Source organism: Phocoena phocoena, chromosome 8 (assembly GCF_963924675.1).
Source record: "Phocoena phocoena chromosome 8, mPhoPho1.1, whole genome shotgun sequence".
Classification (NCBI taxonomy): domain Eukaryota; kingdom Metazoa; phylum Chordata; class Mammalia; order Artiodactyla; family Phocoenidae; genus Phocoena; species Phocoena phocoena.
This window is the reverse complement of record NC_089226.1, coordinates 33,800,702-33,820,202: the sequence shown is the minus strand read 5'-3', so window position 1 is coordinate 33,820,202 and position 19,501 is coordinate 33,800,702. Positions and strand designations below refer to the sequence as shown.

Genomic DNA, 19,501 nt, shown 5'->3' with positions numbered 1-19,501 from the left:
CTTTTGTTGCAACAAATTTAATGTTTCTTTTGTGTTCCCCAATATAGCTAGCATGGTAATGAATATAAGGAGGGGCTTAATAAATGTCTGGTGTTTGATTGACTTAAAATACCACCTGAAGCAGAAAATACATTTTGGAAGCAGATTATCACTGGAGGCAAAGGGAAAACAAAAATGCCTCAGGTTTTAAATCTGGATCACCATGAAAAGAATGTTGAAGAGAGAGAAATATCAGGTAGGGTAGTGGTTTTCAGGAACACAAATGATGAGCTTTGGCTGTAGGAATATTATATTTGTGGTTCCAATAGGATATCCAGGTAAATGTTAAAAATATGTATATTTTTATTTTATATATGTATAATATATATGTATATATAGCTGTTTTTCTACTCACAACACTGCTGATGCCAAATGTGGGTTTTCCACACCAAGTGATTCTCCAGTTCTCTAAGGACACCAACTAGATGGCCTACAATTTAATTCATTCTGAAACTCCCCAGACTTAGTGCAGACAGGTTAAGGGCTCAGTCTCACAAGACTGCCCCCCACTTCAAACACCAATGGCATGTACTGGGTTCCCCAGGTTAACCACACTTCTATCTGGCTTGGCTACTAATTGGGGGTCCCCATGACCCCCTCCTCAGGTTCAATAATTTACTATAATAGCTCAAAAAACTCAGGGAAACACTTTACTTATTACCAGTTTATTTACTATTTATTTACTATTACTGGTTTATAATAAAGGATTCAAATGGACAGTCATATGAAAAGGTATATAGGGTAAAGTCCAGAAGGGTCCTGAGTACAGGAGTTTCTGTCCCCATGGACTTTGGGGTGCACCACTCTCCTGGCACGTGGGAGCTCTCCAAACTCCTCTGTTTAGGGTTTTTATGGAGTTTCTATTACGTAGGCATGATTGATTAAATCACTGGCTGTTGGTGACTAACTCAGGGGATGGGACTGAAAGTTCTAATCTTCCAGTCACATGGCTGGTTCCTCTGGCAACGAAGCTCCATCTTTTATCACCTCATTAGCATAAACTCAGGTATGGTTAAAAGGGGCTTATTATTAAATAACAAACATGCTCCTCTCATCTCTATCATTCAGGAAATGTCAATTGTTTTAGGAGTTCTGTGCCAGGAGCTAGGGACAGAAACCAAATATGTATTTATTATATCACAATATCTCAGGTGGCATTTGCTAAAAGATTATATGCAAAGTCCAATTTTTCCAAAAGTGGAACATATGTATACATACATTCTCCATGAAAATTTTTATTTTTTAAAGCTATTCAAAGAAATGGATTTTTTAGCAGTAATATGAGAACTGTACTCCCTAAAAAGTAAATATACAGCAGACATTTCCAAATTAAAAAAGTTAGATTCCTGAAAACCTCAAGGTTGAAGAAGACAAAAGATGATGGAAAACAGGGTTAAAGAAACAAAATCACAACTGTTTTTGTTAAAATGATTTATAGACATACAAAAATGATAACATTTATTCAAATAAATTAATATAGACTACACATTGAATAAAAAAGTCAATTACACTATTTTATATAACAAATTACTAACAATGGAAACATCAAAAGTAATTATTATCTATCATTTCACTGTTACAAGGAAATTTTTTTTGAATTCTAAAGTTAATTTTATTTTTTTTATACAGCAGGTTCTTATTAGTCATCAATTTTATACACATCAGTGTATACATGTCAATCCCAATCGCCCAATTCATCACACCACCACCACCCCTGGCCGCTTTCCTACCTTGGTGTCCATACGTTTGTTCTCTACATCTGTGTCTCAATTTCTGCCCTGCAAACTGATTCATCTTTACCATTTTTCTACGTTCCACATATATGCATTAATATATGACATTTGTTTTTCTCTTTCTGATTTACTTCACTGTGTATGACAGTCTCTAGATCCATCCACATCTCTACAAATGACCAAATTTTGTTCCTTTATAGGGCTGAGCAATATTCCATTGTATATATATATATCACATCTTCTTTATGTATTCATCTGTTGATGGGCATTTAGTTTGCTTCCATGACCTGGCTATTGTAAATAGTGCTGCAATGAACATTGGAGTGCATGTGTCTATTTGAATTATGGTTTTCTCTGGGTATATGCTCAGTAGTGGCATTGCTGAGTCATATGGTAATTCTATTTTTAGTTTTTTAAGGAACATCCATACTGTTCTCCATAGTGGCTGTATCAATTTACATTCACACCAACGGTGCAAGAGGGTTCCCTTTTCTCCACACCCTCTCCAGCATTTGTTGTTTTTAGATTTTCTGATGATGCCCATACTAACTGGTGTGAGGTGATACCTCATTGTAGTTTTGATCTGCATTTCTCTAATAATTAGTGATGTTGAGCAACTTTTCATGTGCTTCTTGCCCATCTGTATGTCTTCTTTGGAGAAATGTCGATTTAAGTCTTCTGCCCATTTTTTTGATTGTGTTGTTTGTTTTTTTACTATTAAGCTGCATGAGCTGTTCATATAATTTGGAGATTAATCTTTTGTCCATTGATTCCTTTGAAAATATTTTCTCCCATTCTGAGGGGTGTCTTTTCATCTTGTTTATGGTTTCCTTTGCTGTGCAAAACCTTTTAAGTTTCATTAGGTTCCATTTGTTTATTTTTGTTTTTATTTCCATTACTCTAGGAGGTGAATCAAGAAAGATCTTCCTGTGATTTATGTCAAAGAGTGTTCTTCCTATGTATTCCTCTGAAAATGTTATAGTGTCTGGTCTTACATTTTGGTCTCTAATCCATTTTGAGTTTATTTTTGTGTATGGTGTTAGAGAGTGTTCTAATTTCATTCTTTTACACGTAGCTGTCCAGTTTTCCCAGCACCACTTATTGAAGAGACTGTCTTTTCTCCATTGTGTATCCTTGCCTCCTTTGTCATAGATTAGTTGACCATAGGTGTGTGGGTTTATCTCTGGGCTTTCTATCTTGTTCCATTGATCTATGTTTCTGTTTTTGTGCCAGTACCATATTATCTTGATTACTGTAGCTTTGTAGAATAGTCTGAAGTCAGGGAGTCTGATTCCTCCAGCTCCGTCTTTTTCCCTCAAGACTGCTTTGGCTATTCTGGGTCTTTTGTGTCTCCATACAAATTTTAAGATTATTTGTTCTAGTTCTGTAAAAAATGCCATTGGTAATTTGATAGGGATTGCATTGAATCTGTAGATTGCTTTGGGTAGTACAGTCATTTTCACAATATTGATTCTTCCAATCCAAGAACATGGTATATCTCTCCATCTGTTGGTATAATCTTTAGTTTATTTCATCAGTGTCTTACAGTTTTCTGCATACAGCTCTTTTGTCTCCCTAGGTAGGTTTATTCCTAGGTATTTTATTCTTTTTGTTGCAATAGTAAGTGGGAGTGTTTCCTTAATTTCTCTTTCAGATTTTTCATCATTAGTGTGTAGGAATGTAAGGGATTTCTGTGCACTAATTTTGTATCTTGCAACTTTACCAAATTCAGTGATTAGCTCTAGTAGTTTTCTGGTGGCATCTTTAGGATTCTTTATGTATAGTATCATGTCATCTGCAAACAGTGACAGTTTTACTTCTTCTTCTCCAATTTGTATTCCTTTTATTTCTTTTTCTTCGCTGATTGCCATGGCTAGGACTTCCAAAACTATGTTGAGTAATAGTGGTGAGAGTGAACATCCTTGTCTTATTCCTGATCTTAGAGGCAATGCTTTCAGTTTTTCAACATTGAGAATGATGTTTGCTGTGGGTTTCTCGTATATGGCCTTTATTATGTTGAGGAAAGTTCCCTCTATGCCCACTTTCTGGAGAGTTTTTATCATAAAGGGTGTTGAATTTTGTCAAAAGCTCTTTCTGCATCTATTGAGATGATCATACGATTTTTATTCTTCAACTTGTTAATGTGGTGTATCACATTGATTGATTTGCATATATTGAAGAATCCTTGCACCCCTGGGATAAATCCCACTTGATCTTGGTGTATGATCCTTTTAATGTGTTGTTGGATTCTGTTTGCTAGTATTCTGGTGAGGATGTTTGCATCTATATTCATCAGTGATGTTGGTCTGTAATTTTCCCTTTTTTGTAGTATCTTTGTCTGGTTTTGGTATTAGGGTGTTGGTGGCCTCATAGAATGAGGTTGGGAGTGTTCCTTCCTCTGCAATTTTTTGGAAGAGTTTGAGAAGGATGGGTGTTAGCTCTTCTCTAAATGTTTGATAGAATTCACCTGTGAAGCCATCTGGTCCTGGACTTCTGTTTGTTGGAAGATTTTTTTATCAAGTTTGAATTTCATTACTTGTGATTGGTCTGTTCATACTTTCTATTTTTCCTGGTTCCGTCTTGGAAGGTTATATCTTTCTAAGAATTTGTCCATTTCTTCCAGGTTGTCCATTTTTTTGGCATAGAGTTGCTTGTAGTAGTCTCTTAGGATGCTTTGTACTTCTGTAGTGTCTGTTGTAACTTCTCCTTTTTCATTTCTAATTTTATTGATTTGAGTCCTCTCCCTCATTTTCTTGATGAGTCTGGCTAATGGTTTATCAATTTTGTTTATCTTCTCAAAGAACCAGCTTTTAGTTTTATTGATCTTTGCTATTGTTTTTTTGTTTCTATTTCATTTATTTCTGTTCTGATCTTTATGATTTCTTTCCTTCTGCTAACTCTGGGTTTTGTTTGTTCTTCTTTCTCTAGTTCTTTTAGGTGTAAGGTTAGATTATTTATTTGAGATGTTTGTTGTTTCCCGAGGTAGGCTTGTATAGCTATAAACTTCCCTCTTAGAAGTGCTTTTGCTGAATCCCATAGGTTTTGGATCATCGTGTTTTCATTGTCATTTGTCTCTAGGTATTTTTTGATTTCCTCTTTGATTTCTTCAGTGATCTCTTGGTTAATTAGTACCATATTGTTTAACCTCCATATTGTTTAACCTCCATATGTTTGTGTTTTTTACATTTTTTTCCCTGTAGTTGATTTCTAATCTCATAGCATTGTGGTCAGAAAAAGATGCTTGATATGATTTCAATTTTCTTAAATTTACTGAGGCTTGATTTGTGACCTAAGATGTGATCTATCTTGGAGAATGTTCCATGCACACTTGAGAAGAAAGTGTAATCTGCTGTTTTTGGATGGAATGTCTTATAAATATCAATTAAATCTGTCTGGTCTATTGTGTCATTTAAAGCTTGTGTTTCCTTATTAATTTTCTGTTTGGATGATCTGTTCATTGGTGTAAGTGAGCTGGTAAAGTCCCCCACTATTTTGTGTTACTGTCAATTTCCTCTTTTATATCTGTTAGCAGTTGCCTTATGTATTGAGATGTTTCTATGTTGGGTTAATATTTATTTATAATTGTATATATAATTTATATATACAATATGTGTATATATATTTATAATTGTATATATAATATATATATACAATATAACTGTATATATATTTATAATTTATAATCTTCCTGGATCGATCCCTTGATCATTATGTACTGTCTTTCCTTGTCTCTTGTAACATTCTTTATTTTAAAGTCTATTTTATCTGATATGAGTATTGCTACTCCAGCTTTCTTTTGATTTCCATTTGCATGGAATATTTTTTTCCATCCCCTCACTTTCAGTCTGTATGTGTCCCTAGATCTGAAGTGGGTCTCTTGTAGACAGCATATATATGGGTCTTGTATTTGTATCCATTCAGCAAGCCTGTGTCTTTTGGTTGGAATATTTAATCCATTTATGTTTAAGGTAATTATCAATATGTATGTTTCTATTACCATTTTATTAATTGTTTGGGTTTGTTTTTGTAGGTCTTTTTCTTCTCTTGTGTTTCCCACATAGAGAAGTTCCTTTAGCTTTTGTTGTAGAGCTGGTTTGGTGGTGCTGAATTCTCTTAGCTTTTGCTTGTCTGTAAAGCTTTTGATTTGTCCATCAAATCTGAATGAGATCCTTTCTGGGTAGAGTAATCTTGGTTGTAGGTTCTTCCCTTTCATCACTTTAAATATGTCATGCCACTCCCTTTTGGCTTGTAGAGTTTCTGCTGAGAAATCAGCTGTTAACCTTATGAGAGCTCCCTTTTATGTTACTTGTCATTTTTCTCTTGCTGCTTTCAATAATTTTTCTTTGTCTTTAATTTTTGCCAATTTGATTACTATGTGTCTCAGTGTGACTCTTCTTGGGTTTATCCTGTATGGGACTCTCTGCACTCCTGGACTTGGGTGCCTATTTCCTTTCCCATGTTAGGGAAGTTTTCAACTATAATCTCTTCAAATATTTTCTCAGGTCCTTTCTCTCTCTCTTCTCCTTCTGGGACCCCATAATGAGAATGTTGTTGCACTTAATGTTGTCCCAGAGGTCTCTTAGGCTGTCTTCATTTCTTTTCATTCTTTTTTCTTTATTCTGTTCCACAGCAGTGAGTTCCACCATTCTGTCTTCCAGGTCACTTATCCGTTCTTCTGCCTCAGTTATTCTGCTATTGATTCCTTCTAGTGTAGTTTTCATTTCAGTTATTGTATTGTTCATCTCTGTTTGTTTGTTTTTTAATTCGTCTAGATCTTTGTTAAACATTTCTTGCATCTTCTCGATCTTTGCCTCCATTCTTTTTCCAAGGTCCTGGATCATCTTCACTATCATTGTTTTGAATTCTTTTTCTGGAAGGTTGCCTATCTCCACTTCATTTAATTGTTTTTCTGGGGTTTTATCTTGTTCCTTCATCTGGTACATAGTTCTATGCCTTTTCATCTTGTCTATCTTTCTGTGAATGCGGTTTTTGTTCCACAGGCTGCAGGATTGTAGTACTTCTTGTTTCTGCTGTCTGCCCTCTGGTGGATGAGGCTAAGAGGCTTGTGCAAGTTTCCTGATGGGAGGGACTGGTGGTGGGTAGAGCTGGCTGTTGCTCTGGTGGGCAGAGCTCAGTAAAACTTTATTCCACTTGTCTGCTGATGGGTGGGACTGGGTTCGTCCCTGTTGGTTTTTGGCCTGAGGCAACCCAACACTGGATCCTACCTGAGGTTCTTTGGTGGGGCTAATGGAGGACTCACGCCAAGGAGTACTTCCCAGAATCTCTACCCCCAGTGTCGTTGTTCACATGGTGAGACACAGCTGTCCCCCGCCTCTGCAGAAAACCCTCCAACACTAGCAGGTAGGTCTGGTTCAGTCTCCTATGGGGTCACTGCTCCCTCCCCTGGGTTCCGATGCTCACACTAGTTTGTGTGTGTCCTCCAAGAATGGAATCTCTGTTTTCTCCAGTCCTGTCGAAGTCCTGCAATCAAATCCCACTTCCCACTAACGAAATCTGATTCTCTAGGAATTCCTCCTCCCATAGCCAGACCCCCAGGTTGGAAAGTCTGACGTGGGGCACAGACCCTTCACTCCAGTGGGTGGGCTTCTGTGGTATAAGTGTTCTCCAGTTTGTGATTCACCCACCCAGCAGTTATGGGATTTGATTTTATTGCGATTGCACCCCTTCTACCGTCTCATTGTGGTTTCTCCTTTGTCTTTGGATGTGGGGTATCTTTTTTGGTGAGTTCCAGTGTCTTCCTGTCAATGATGGTTCAGCAGTTAGTTGTGATTCCAGTGTTCTCACAAGAGGAAGTGAGAGCACGTCCTTCTACTCTGCCATCTTGACCCTCCTCCTCACCTGGAAATTTTATAAACTTCTCCTCTACAATGTCAATAAGATGCTTGTCATTTCTTTGCTTTTTGTAATGAATAATATGACTAAAGGCATTTTTCCTATCTCTGGCTCTCTATGCAAATGTTTATTGTCTATCTAATATCATGGTCACCTTGATTGCTGCTTCCTCAATTTCAACTTTTCAGTATAATCCCCTATAGAATTAAATCATACCTTGATTTAATGGCTGTGAAATTTCCAAGGCTGCTGAAAAGGTATACTGACTTAAAAGTAATATGCTGTAATTTCAACAAGGAAGACTTCTTAGAAAAGACTGTTGCCACCCTCAAAAGTCATTGATCAGCCATGGTTAATCATTAAGAAGGTGATATTTAACAGACTGAACTGAACTCTTCTGGGGAACTACAGAAATGTTCATGGGTCAGAACTCAATTCTGGTTTCAGATTTACATCAATAACACTCAATTTTGAGTTCTGTAAATTCATAAGAAAATATACTTTCAGAGAGCAAATTGGTTCAAACATATCTCAGGGTTTTATCACATAGTCAGAAACTCCAGTGTAACCCAAAGATTCATAAACTTGGTCTGAAAAGTTTATGAAAACTATGTTTTCTTGATGAACAGAGATCTCCTTCAACTCTTTCAGATTTTCTTGAAAGTAAGTTATACTGTTTGGTAATTCAGAAATATCCAGAGGATTGCAAAATAATGTAATAGTATGTCTTTCATTCTTCAAAATCTGTAAGTAACTTCTGAACTTGTAACATTATATTTATCAAATAATTGTACATTAGTTCAAAATCCATGTTTCTTCAGGGGAGAACAAATGGAAACTTAGTCAACTGTCATTTGTGCAAATCTGCATGACCAATGTGTGTTTGAATACATGCACTTTCACAAATGTATTATCACTGCTCTTTTGTTCAAATGTAGCACATTAAGATAGCTTATCAGTTAGTATGATTTTGTTTGTAAATAAAAGAAAACGCAAATTACAATAATTTTAAAAATATAGAGAATTCATTATGTCACATAAATGGAATATAACAAGGCTCCAGAGTTGGTAAGTTCTAGCTTGATAATATTATCAAGGTCTTGAATTCTTTCCATTTGCCACTAGGCCATCCTCGGAGAACTGGCTTTGTCTTCAGTCAAGATCAGACAAAATAGCTGACACATTTCCAGGAATAGGAAAGCCTGTTTCTTCCTAAGGACTTCTTTTTATGTAAGGAAACCTTTTGCAAAACATGAACTACAACAACAAAAAACAACAACAACAACAAAATAAAACCAATAACACTCCCTTTTATATTTCACTGGTCAAAATTATATCACATGCCTATTGCTAGGACAAACACTGGCAAGTGACTGGCTTGGGCTATTTAGGATTTATCACTGAGTTGGGGCTAGGATCACCTTCCCTCAGCAAAAGTCTTGATTTCATTAATAAAAACAAAAAGTGAAAAAAGATTGTATGTCAGCTACAAGTGTCTTGAGCCAATTAAGATCTAAGTTGATACTTTCAAAGCAGCTTGCTTAATTTCCTTGACATTATTTATTTAGTAATGCTTATTGATGGCTACCTTGTACTATACTCTCTACTAACCATTTGACTTACCAATATGACTGCATTAAAATAAACCAAATCCTTATACTCTGATTCAGCTACCTCCAGTTATACCATTAACTCCTTATGGTAATTGTAGAAATAGGAGGAAAAGTTACAATCTTGATTCTTTCCTTTCTCCCATCAGGGGTGGGGGTAAGTCTCACAGGCAGCAATCACAGTAAAACCTATGAGAATGATGCCAAGAAACCTAAAAAGAGAACTCTCCTCTGAAGAAAAACTCTCGAAACCTCTTTTAGTTTCCTTCTTTGCAGTTTCCCTATCTGTGGCAAGTGAACTGCTTTTTCTATGTTTCAATCAGAAGCTTCTAATTTCTTACCAGGTGGTTAGGTTGGACTAATTCATGCGAGCTGGCAAATCTTGTAAAACAGTTTTTGCCAAAGACCTCATACAAATCACAACATTGGTTTAGATGGACAGCACTTGACTGTAGGCTCCATGAGACATGACTTTGGAACAGGGAAGAGAGCCTAGGGAAAGCCTACATCTACTGGCATTCTTCGGAAAGTAGAAAGAAAACATCCAAATCTTGCATAGCACTTTCTTGCAATTAGAAACACTAAACAGTTCTGTAACTCCCATAATTAGACTTGGTGTTTTTCTTTTTCTCCTAAGATGTCAGAATCATGGAATCCCTGAGATCATCTGGAAAACACAGTATACAAAAAATATATGTATGACAAATGTTTTAATCTTCAAAATAAACATATTACATGTAAGCAATTCTAGAAGGAAAAACACACAAGCTGGCTCCAACTTTCCCAAACATCTGACAGTTTAACAAAGAATAAACACTGGTAGATTATGCATTATATAAAGATATTAATACTTCTGAGGAAATTCACAATTTACCAACATAATTTAGAAAATACCATTAAAACAATGTCTTCTACTAATATAGTAGAAATCTCTGGAACTATAAAAAAGAACAAGAGGACTTCCCTGATGGCACAGTGGTTAAGAATCTGCTTCCCGGATGGGTTTGAGTAGCCCTGGTCTGGGAAGATCCCACATGCTGCAGAGCAACTAAGCCTGTGCGCCACAACTACTGAGCCTGCGCTCTAGAGCCCGCAAGCCACCAGTACTGAGCCCGCACATTGCAATTACTGAAGCCCGTGCACCTAGAGCCCATGCTCCGCAACAAGAGAAGCCACTGCAATGAGAAGCCTATGTACCACAGCGAAGAGTAGCCCCTGCTCACCAAAACTAAAGAAAGCCCGCATGCAGCAATGAAGATCCAACGCAGACAAAAATACATTAATTAATTAATTAATTAATTTTTTTTAAAAAAAGAACAAGAAAGCTCTTTATGTCCTTGATATAAAATGGTCTCTGAAATATATAGCTAAATGGAGAGGGGAGGAAAAGGATCAGTACAGTGTATATATTAGATCACCTTTTATGTAAAAAAGTTGGGATAAAAATTATCTGTATTTATCATTACCTCATATAAGCATAAAGAACTCTGAAGGGATAAAAAGGAAACTATGGACAGAGATAAGAGTAGAAGTATGGCAGAAGAAGAATAAGAAAAAAGAGACATTTTATGATATAATTTGTTATACTTTTTTGGAGTTTGTGTCATGTTAATAAACTACCTATTCAAAAAAAGTGGATTAGAAAATTCTTAGACTTCATCTTCCATAAAAATGGAGCAAATGTACATTTTGCTATCCCTTTCATTAAGTACAGCTAAAAACTCTGGATATTATATGCAAAATACAGGCATACCTTGGAGATATTATGGGTTCAGTTTCCAGACCACAGCAACAAAGTAACTATTTCAATAAAGTGAGTCACACAATTTTTTTGCCCAGTGAATATAAAAGTTATATTTATACTATACTTAGTCTATTAAGTGTGCAATAACATTGTCTAAACAGTGTACATACCTTAATTTAACAGCAAACTTTATTGCTAAAAAATGCTAGCAGCTGAGCCTTCAGCAAATTGTAATCTTTCTGTTGGTGGTGGGTCTTTCCTTGATGCTGAGGGCTGCTGACTGATCACGGTGGTGTTTGCTGAAGACTAGAGTGGCTGTGGCAGTTTCTAAAACTAAGACAGCAATGAAGTTTGCTGCATTGATTGACTCTTCCTTTCACGATCAATGTCTCTGGAGCATACAGTGCTGCTTGATAGCATTTTTCCCACAGTAGTACTTCTTTCAAAAATGGAGTAAATTTTCTCAACCACTGCTTTATCAACTTAAGTTTATGTTATATTCTACATGCTTTGTTGTTATTTCAGCCATCTTCAGCATCTCACCAGGAGTAGATTCTGTGTCAAGAAACCAATTTCTTTGCTCATCTATAACAAGCAACTCTACATTTGTTAAAGTTGTAACATGAGAATGCAGGAATACATACAGTCACACCTTTAGATTCCAATTCTAACTCTAGTTCTCTTCTTATTTCTACAACATTTGCAGATACTTCCTTAACTGAATTCTTAAACCGCTCAAAGTCATGCATGACTACTGATTTATTTCCGGGCTCTCTGTTGTTCTACTGATCTAAGTGTCTGTTTTTATGCCAGTACTATAATGTTTTGATAACTATAGCTTTGTAATATCGTATGAAATCAAGAAATGTGATGTTTCCAACTTGTTCATCTTTCTCAAGATTGCTTTGGCTATTGGGGTCTCTTCTAATTATCTGTCTTTTCTAGAATTCCCCCTTCACTATCCAGTTGCTGTAGTCTCTTAAATTCTTTCTTCTAGTTCTTCAGTCTACAAGGACTATCTATGGGTTTTAATAAATACTTTTAGTAACACCACTAGGCACTGACTGCACCCCCAGGTTACAAGTCATAAAATCAGGAAACTCACCATGGTAGTTTCCTTTGCCTTTGTCCAAGTGCTGATTTCTCTCTTCCTTTTGGTCACTCTCCAATAATTTCAGGTACATTTTTGTCTGTTTATTTGTTTTGTTTTTGCATTGAGTTTATAGGTGGTATCCTCAGGAGACTCAGTATGATAGAGGTGTATTTAGCTATCCTGGCAGTGGAGTTTCAAGGAATATTCTTTACTTAAAATTTAAAATAAAGTTTACTTAAAATTTTAGTATTTTTGATATCAAAGTACTAAAATATATTTAAATGAGAGATAATAGTTAATGTCTATTATTATCCAAAATCAAAGTCTTTTTTTTTCCCTTCAAGACTTTGCTTGGACTTTTAGAATGAAAGATTATAGAACAGTTTCATAGTTTATCCTTTTCTGTAACTTATTAAATGCAATTTTCATTACTTGGTTTTATTCAGTGACTATTTTGCATGGGCATAGTTTTTGGCCATGGATATACATTGAAGGGTAAATTAGACTATCTACCCTTAAGAAGCTCTATTTAATAGAGGAGACCAAATACATCAACAAGTATTGTAACAGAGGTATTAACTGCTATTTCATAGATAGTTCCAAAGTGCTTTGGGAACACATGGAAAGGTAAAATTAGCTTTGTTTGTAGAGTAGGTGTGGAGGGACAAGGAAAACACTGTAGGAAAAGATAAGATTTATAAACTGAGCCTTGAAAGTTTATAAGAGCTCGCAGGTAGTTCAAACAGCGTGATAGACATATATATATATATATATATATATATATATATATATGTATATATGCACATGCATGCATACTGAGGGTCAAAAGCCATGAATAGTTACCTTTTAATGATGCTATGCACACTATGTAGCTATAAATTTAATTAATTTGATAACATAATTGACATTTCAGGAGAGAATGTGATTTCATTAGGGAAGGCAATGATCTCTTTAATTCATTTTGAAAAAACTTTTAATTTTGAAATATTATAGATTTATAGGAAGTTGCCAAGATAGTACAAAGAGTTTCTGTGTATTCTTCACTCATCTTCTCCCAATGGTCACATCACACATAATTATAGTACAATATAAAAACCAGGAATTTAATATTGGTATAATGTATATGTATAGCTCTATGCCATTTTAACACAAGTATAGATTTGTGTAGCCACCACAGCATCAAGATAACAGAACAATTACGTCACCACAAAGACTTCCCTCATGCAACCCCTTTATTATCACATGCACTCGCCCCCTCCAACTATCCCTAACCTCTGAAATCCACTAATCTCTTTTCCATCTTTATAATTTTTTCATCTTGAGACTGTTACATAAGTAGAATCACCTTATGTGACCTTATGAGACTGGCTTTTTTCACTCAGCACAATGCCCTTGAGATCCAACCAAGTTGTCGCGAGTACCTATATGTATTGCTGTATGTTTTTCTCTCAACATTACTCTAGCTACATTCCTAAATGTTGATAAGTTGGGTTCTCATTTTCATTAAATTCAATATATAGTTTTGTGTCCCTTTAGACTTCTTTCTGAACCCATGGATTATTTTGATTCCAAGTGTTTGTAGGTTTTCCTGTAACCTTTCTATTACTGATATTGATTTAATTCCATTGTATTCAGAGAACATACTCTATATGATTCCAGTTCTTTTAAAACTTGTTGAGGTACCTTTTATGACTCAGGATAGGGTCTGTTTTGGTAGATGGTCCATGGGTGCTTGAAAAGAATATTTGTTCTTCTGTTGTTGGGTACAGTGTTCAATAAAGGTCTCTTAGCTCATGTTAGCTGATATCTTTGTTGAGTTCTTCTCTAGTCTTGTTGATTTCTGTCTAATTGTTCCATCAATTACTGAGGGAGGGGGTTTAAAGTCTCTAACTATAACTGTGACTTGTCTATATCTCCTTTCATATCTATCAGTTTTTTTAAAAAAATTTGAAGTGTAGGTGATTTACAGTGTTGTGTTAAGTTTCAGGTGTACAGCAAAGTGATTCAGATATATGTATATATGTATATATATACGTATATCTATGTATATATATTCTTTTTCAGATTCTTTTCCATTATAAGTGGGGAGGGGCATGCTGGGCAGGAACAGAATGGAGAGGAGGAGAGGACAGGAATAGATCTACAGGTTTTCATACTAAGATGAAGGAAGTCAGACAGAGAAAAACAAACATCATATGACATTACTTATATGTGGAGTCTAAAAAAAATGATACAAATGAACTTATTTACAAAACAGAAACAGACTCACAGACATAGAAAACAAACGTATGGTTACCAAAGGGAAAAGTGGGGGTGGAGTGGGAATAAATTAGGTGTTTGGGGTTAACAGATACATACGACTATATATAAAACAGATAAATAACAAAGGCCTACTGCATAGCACAGGGAACTATAGTCAATATATTGTAATAACCTGTAATGGAAAATAATCTGAAAAAGAATAGATATAGATATAGTTAGATAGATATACAGAGAGAACTGAATCACTTTGCTGCACACCTGAACTAACACAACACTGTAAATCAACTATAGTTTAAAAAATACATATTAAAGAGAGGGTGGGAGAGAGGGGCGGACATGGTAGTGTTGGACTAACCTATTGACACTATGCCATTGTAATATCATTTTACATTTGAGGGAAATGGGAGAAGGATGGGATAGAGCCCTGCGTAGGAAAACACTTCAAAGCCTATGGGCCTTAAAATAGAACTTTAGTTTCGTAGCATGTTGGGAACTTTAGTTAGCAGTATGTGGGATCTAGTTTCTTGACCAGGTATCCAACCAGACCCCCTACATTGGGAGCCTGAGCCTTAGCCACTGGACCACCAGGGAAGTCCCTCAGGACTAATTCCTAACAAGCACTTCCACCACCGAAGAGCACCAAGGCCCTTGACTTCCCCAGGCATTTAGCTGTGCCACAAAGCCTGTGGGCCTCCATCTGCTGTCTCTGGCCACGTTGCCGCATCCTTCAGGAACACATTCTTCACGTTGAAGCCCACATTGTCACCGGACAGGGCCTCAGGCAGGGGATCGTGGTGCATCTCCACAGACTTGACCTCAGTGGTGACATTGCTGGAGGAAAGATGACCACCATGCGGGTTTCAGGAAGCCAGTCTCCACACGGCCCACGAGCACAGTGCTGATACCTGTGCATTAGGAGAAGGGCAGGCAGTCACAACAATTCTAGACCCACCCAGTGAGAAATGGCTTCCTGGGAGGTCCCTTGGTTCTTGGGATCAAGGACCAAGGTCACCTGCAGCACTGGTAGGAAGCACTGAATCCGATGACTGGCTGTTTATGCTGTATATCAGATAAACTGGAAGTGCTGGGGCCTTTGGCACTTTATCCCAGCTCACAAGTCAGGATCTGAACCCTGGCAAATCACACACCGGAGCTCATTCAACTCCATCATTCCTATAGAAGCCCTGTCACCTCACTTCCAATCTTGTACAAGTCTTGCAGAGGCAGCCTCAGGGGCTTGTTGACCGGGCAAGTGGGAGGGAGGATGGAGTCCAGAGCTTCCAGCAGAGTCACCCTGGTGGCGCTGCCCTCCTTTTGCTCAACCTTCCAGCCCTTGAATCAAGGCATATGTGGGGATGGGGATGCAGAGCAAAGAGAGGTGAGCCTGGGGCGTGGCTAGCTGGGCTCCCACCCTAGGACCAGGACCAGGACCCGCACCAGCTGCCCACCCGCCCGGCCGCCCGCAGACCCAGCCCGCACTCACGTTGGTGCTGGGCTCTAGCATGTCACTGTGCCAGCCCTAGATGGTCACAAAGACCGTTGAGGCCCATCTTCTTGATGTAGGCGCTCACTTCCTTTGTGATCTCCTGGAAGCGCATGGAGCTGTAGGCGGGCTCGGTGGAGTCCATCTTGTTGTCGGGCACGATCAGCTGCTTCACGCCCAAGGTGAAGGCCAGCAGCCCATGCTTGAAGGTCTGCCCTTTCTTGGAGATGCCCGCCTGGAACTCGCCCAGCAGCCGGCCACGATGAACACTGCACAGTCAGCCTGCAGGACACAGACATCACGGGGTCAAGGGGTTAGTTAGAGGAGGGAGCGCCGGACCGGCTGGGAAGACGCTAGAGCTTCGGGCAGCCCCAGGCCCCTTGGTAAAGCTCCGGGAACGTATGGAATGGCATGGGACCCTCTCCAGAAGTGGAAAAATTTGTGGGTCCCTTGGTTGCTGCTGTGCACAGAGGTCTCACCTTCCAGTTAAACTCTCACCCAGTACCACACATGAGGTTTTAGCTCCTTCCTCCCGGACCCCAAGTGAACTACTTGTCTGGGTGTCAGAAAACCTGGTCCCTGCCCCAGCCTGAAAGGAGGACGGTGTCTGAGCCTCCTCATTAGAGTCTGTCCTTCTCCAGTTCTTTCAGAATTGATGATTGGTATGGGGTGAGGAAAACCTTCTAAGGCTTATGATACTGACCTTCCCCAAGTCCCAGAAATAAAGCCTAAGTTTCCTCCCCTTCCGAACCTCTCCTCCCTCCCTCCACCACCCCTCCCCCCCATAGGGAGGCCCCTGGGAACATGGGCTACTTTACCTGGGTGGTGCCCGTGACCATGTTCTTGACGAAGTCCCTGTGGTCCGGGGCATCAATGATGGTGATGTAGTACTTGCTGGTCTCAGAATTCCACAGGGAGATGTCGATGGTGTTGCCACTGCTCTCTCTCTGCCTTCTCTGCCTTCAGTTTGTCCTGCACCCAAGTGTACTTGAAGGAGCACTTGCCCGTCTACAGAGGGATGGCAGTGAGTAGAGCATCATCGACGGTGAGCAGAGGGGTCTAGCCTGGCGACTTCAGCGGTGCCTTAGACCTGACAGCGCACCCTGCTGTCCATGCTCTGCCACCAGACCCACCCAGGAGCTGGACATCCTTCCTCCAGCTCCCCGCCAGTCCTAGACACAGACACCGCGGGTGCCTTACCTCCACTGCCTCCTGCTCAAACTTCTCGATGGTCCTCTTGTTGATCCCTCCACACTTGTAGATGAGATGCCCGGCAGTGGTGGTGGAGTTGCCAGAGTCCACATGGCTGATGATAGTGATATGGGTCTTCTCTTCGCCCATGGTGGCGGGTTCCTTCCTTCAGTCACTGTTAGACTGGAGCACAGGGTGGGTGAGGCCAAAGCATTCCAGGCAGACCCCCCTATCTCCTCTCCTCCCCTCCACCTTGCTTCTGCCAAGCACCCCCCTCCCCACTTCATGGCCTAGCCCAGAGCCTAGGACAGGGTAGTGTCAACTGAAAAGTAAAACCAACTTGCCAGGCTCACACCCCGGTAAGGGTCAGGGTCCCAGGGACATAGCTGGTACTTCCAAGTACATAGTCCTGGCCCATCCATCTTTCTCCTGTGTGGGCCTTCCCCAGAACACGTGGGGGCTTAGCCATCCCCCATTCCTCCCATCCCCCCACCCCACCCCCACTCCTGACCCACTTTTTGCACAAGAAGCCCTGACATTCCATACTTTCAGCTTTTCCCCTGCCCCCTGCAAGTCCCTACCTCCAGGGAAGAATGAATGAAGTCGACCCAGCAAGAACTGAAGCAGTTATGATGATAGTTAACATCAAGATGTCTTGCTTCCTGCTTTTATAAACCTAGCACTGGACCCTCCTTCTGACTCCACCCACATCTAACGCCCAGAGCCAAAACTGATTTAGGAAATACCATTCTCTACCCTCAAGCCCAATTTCACAGACTTCTTCCTTGACAGATTGGATATTTGGATGAAGAGAGGGTGGGTGACCAATGTTGACAGCAGCACTATTTACAATAGCCAAGGATATGGAAGCAACCTAAACAGATGAATGGATAAAAAAGATGTGAGATGTATATAGTGATATATAGATAGATAGAGAGAGAGAGAGAGATTGAGATCTACACAATGGACTATTACTCAACCATAAAAAAAGTGATATAATCTCATTGGCAGCAACATGGATGGACCTAGAGATTATCATACTAATTGAAGTAAGGAAGACAGAGTAGGACAAAAATCATATGATATCACTTGTATACGGAATCTAAAAAGGTGATACAAATGAGCATATTTACAAAACAGAAACAGACTCACAGACATAGAAAACAAATTTATGGCTTCCAAAAGGGAAAGGGGATGGGGAGGAAGAGATAAATTAGGAGTTTGTGATTAAGAGATACACCATATTGTATATAAAATAGATAAACAACAAGGATTTACTGCATAGCACAGAAAATTAAAGTCAATATCTTGTAATAACTTACAATGGAAAAGAATCTGAAAAAGAATCACTTTGCTGCACACCTGAAACTAACACAACACTATAAATCACCTCTACTTCAATTAAAAAAAAAAACTGATAGATATGAAAGGAGATATAGACAAGTCACAGTTATAGTTAGAGACTTTAAACCCCCTCCCTCAGTAATTGATGGAACAATTAGACAGAAATCAACAAGACTAGAGAAGAACTCAACAAAGATATCAGCTAACATGAGCTAAGAGACCTTTATTGAACACTGTACCCAACAACAGAAGAACAAATATTCTTTTCAAGCACCCATGGACCATCTACCAAAACAGACCCTATCCTGAGTCATAAAAGGTACCTCAACAAGTTTTAAAAGAACTGGAATCATATAGAGTATGTTCTCTGAATACAATGGAATTAAATCAATATCAGTAATAGAAAGGTTACAGGAAAACCTACAAACACTTGGAATCAAAATAATCCATGGGTTCAGAAAGAAGTCTAAAGGGACACAAAACTATATATTGAATTTAATGAAAATGAGAACCCAACTTATCAACATTTAGGAATGTAGCTAGAGTAATGTTGAGAGAAAAACATACAGCAATACATATAGGTACTCGCGACAACTTGGTTGGATCTCAAGGGCATTGTGCTGAGTGAAAAAAGCCAGTCTCATAAGGTCACATAAGGTGATTCTACTTATGTAACAGTCTCAAGATGAAAAAATTATAAAGATGGAAAAGAGATTAGTGGATTTCAGAGGTTAGGGATAGTTGGAGGGGGCGAGTGCATGTGATAATAAAGGGGTTGCATGAGGGAAGTCTTTGTGGTGACGTAATTGTTCTGTTATCTTGATGCTGTGGAGGCTACACAAATCTATACTTGTGTTAAAATGGCATAGAGCTATACATATACATTATACCAATATTAAATTCCTGGTTTTTATATTGTACTATAATTATGTGTGATGTGACCATTGGGAGAAGATGAGTGAAGAATACACAGAAACTCTTTGTACTATCTTGGCAACTTCCTATAAATCTATAATATTTCAAAATTAAAAGTTTTTTCAAAATGAATTAAAGAGATCATTGCCTTCCCTAATGAAATCACATTCTCTCCTGAAATGTCAATTATGATATCAAATTAATTAAATTTATAGCTACATAGTGTGCATAGCA

The 19,501-nt window shown here is 38.5% G+C and overlaps 1 pseudogene; it reads right to left on the bottom strand.

The window, feature by feature from the left end:
• Positions 1 to 14,937: 14,937 nt before the first annotated feature.
• On the bottom strand, positions 14,938 to 17,158 carry LOC136126904 (elongation factor 1-alpha-like; annotated as a pseudogene).
• Between the last annotated feature and the right edge of the window lie 2,343 nt (positions 17,159 to 19,501).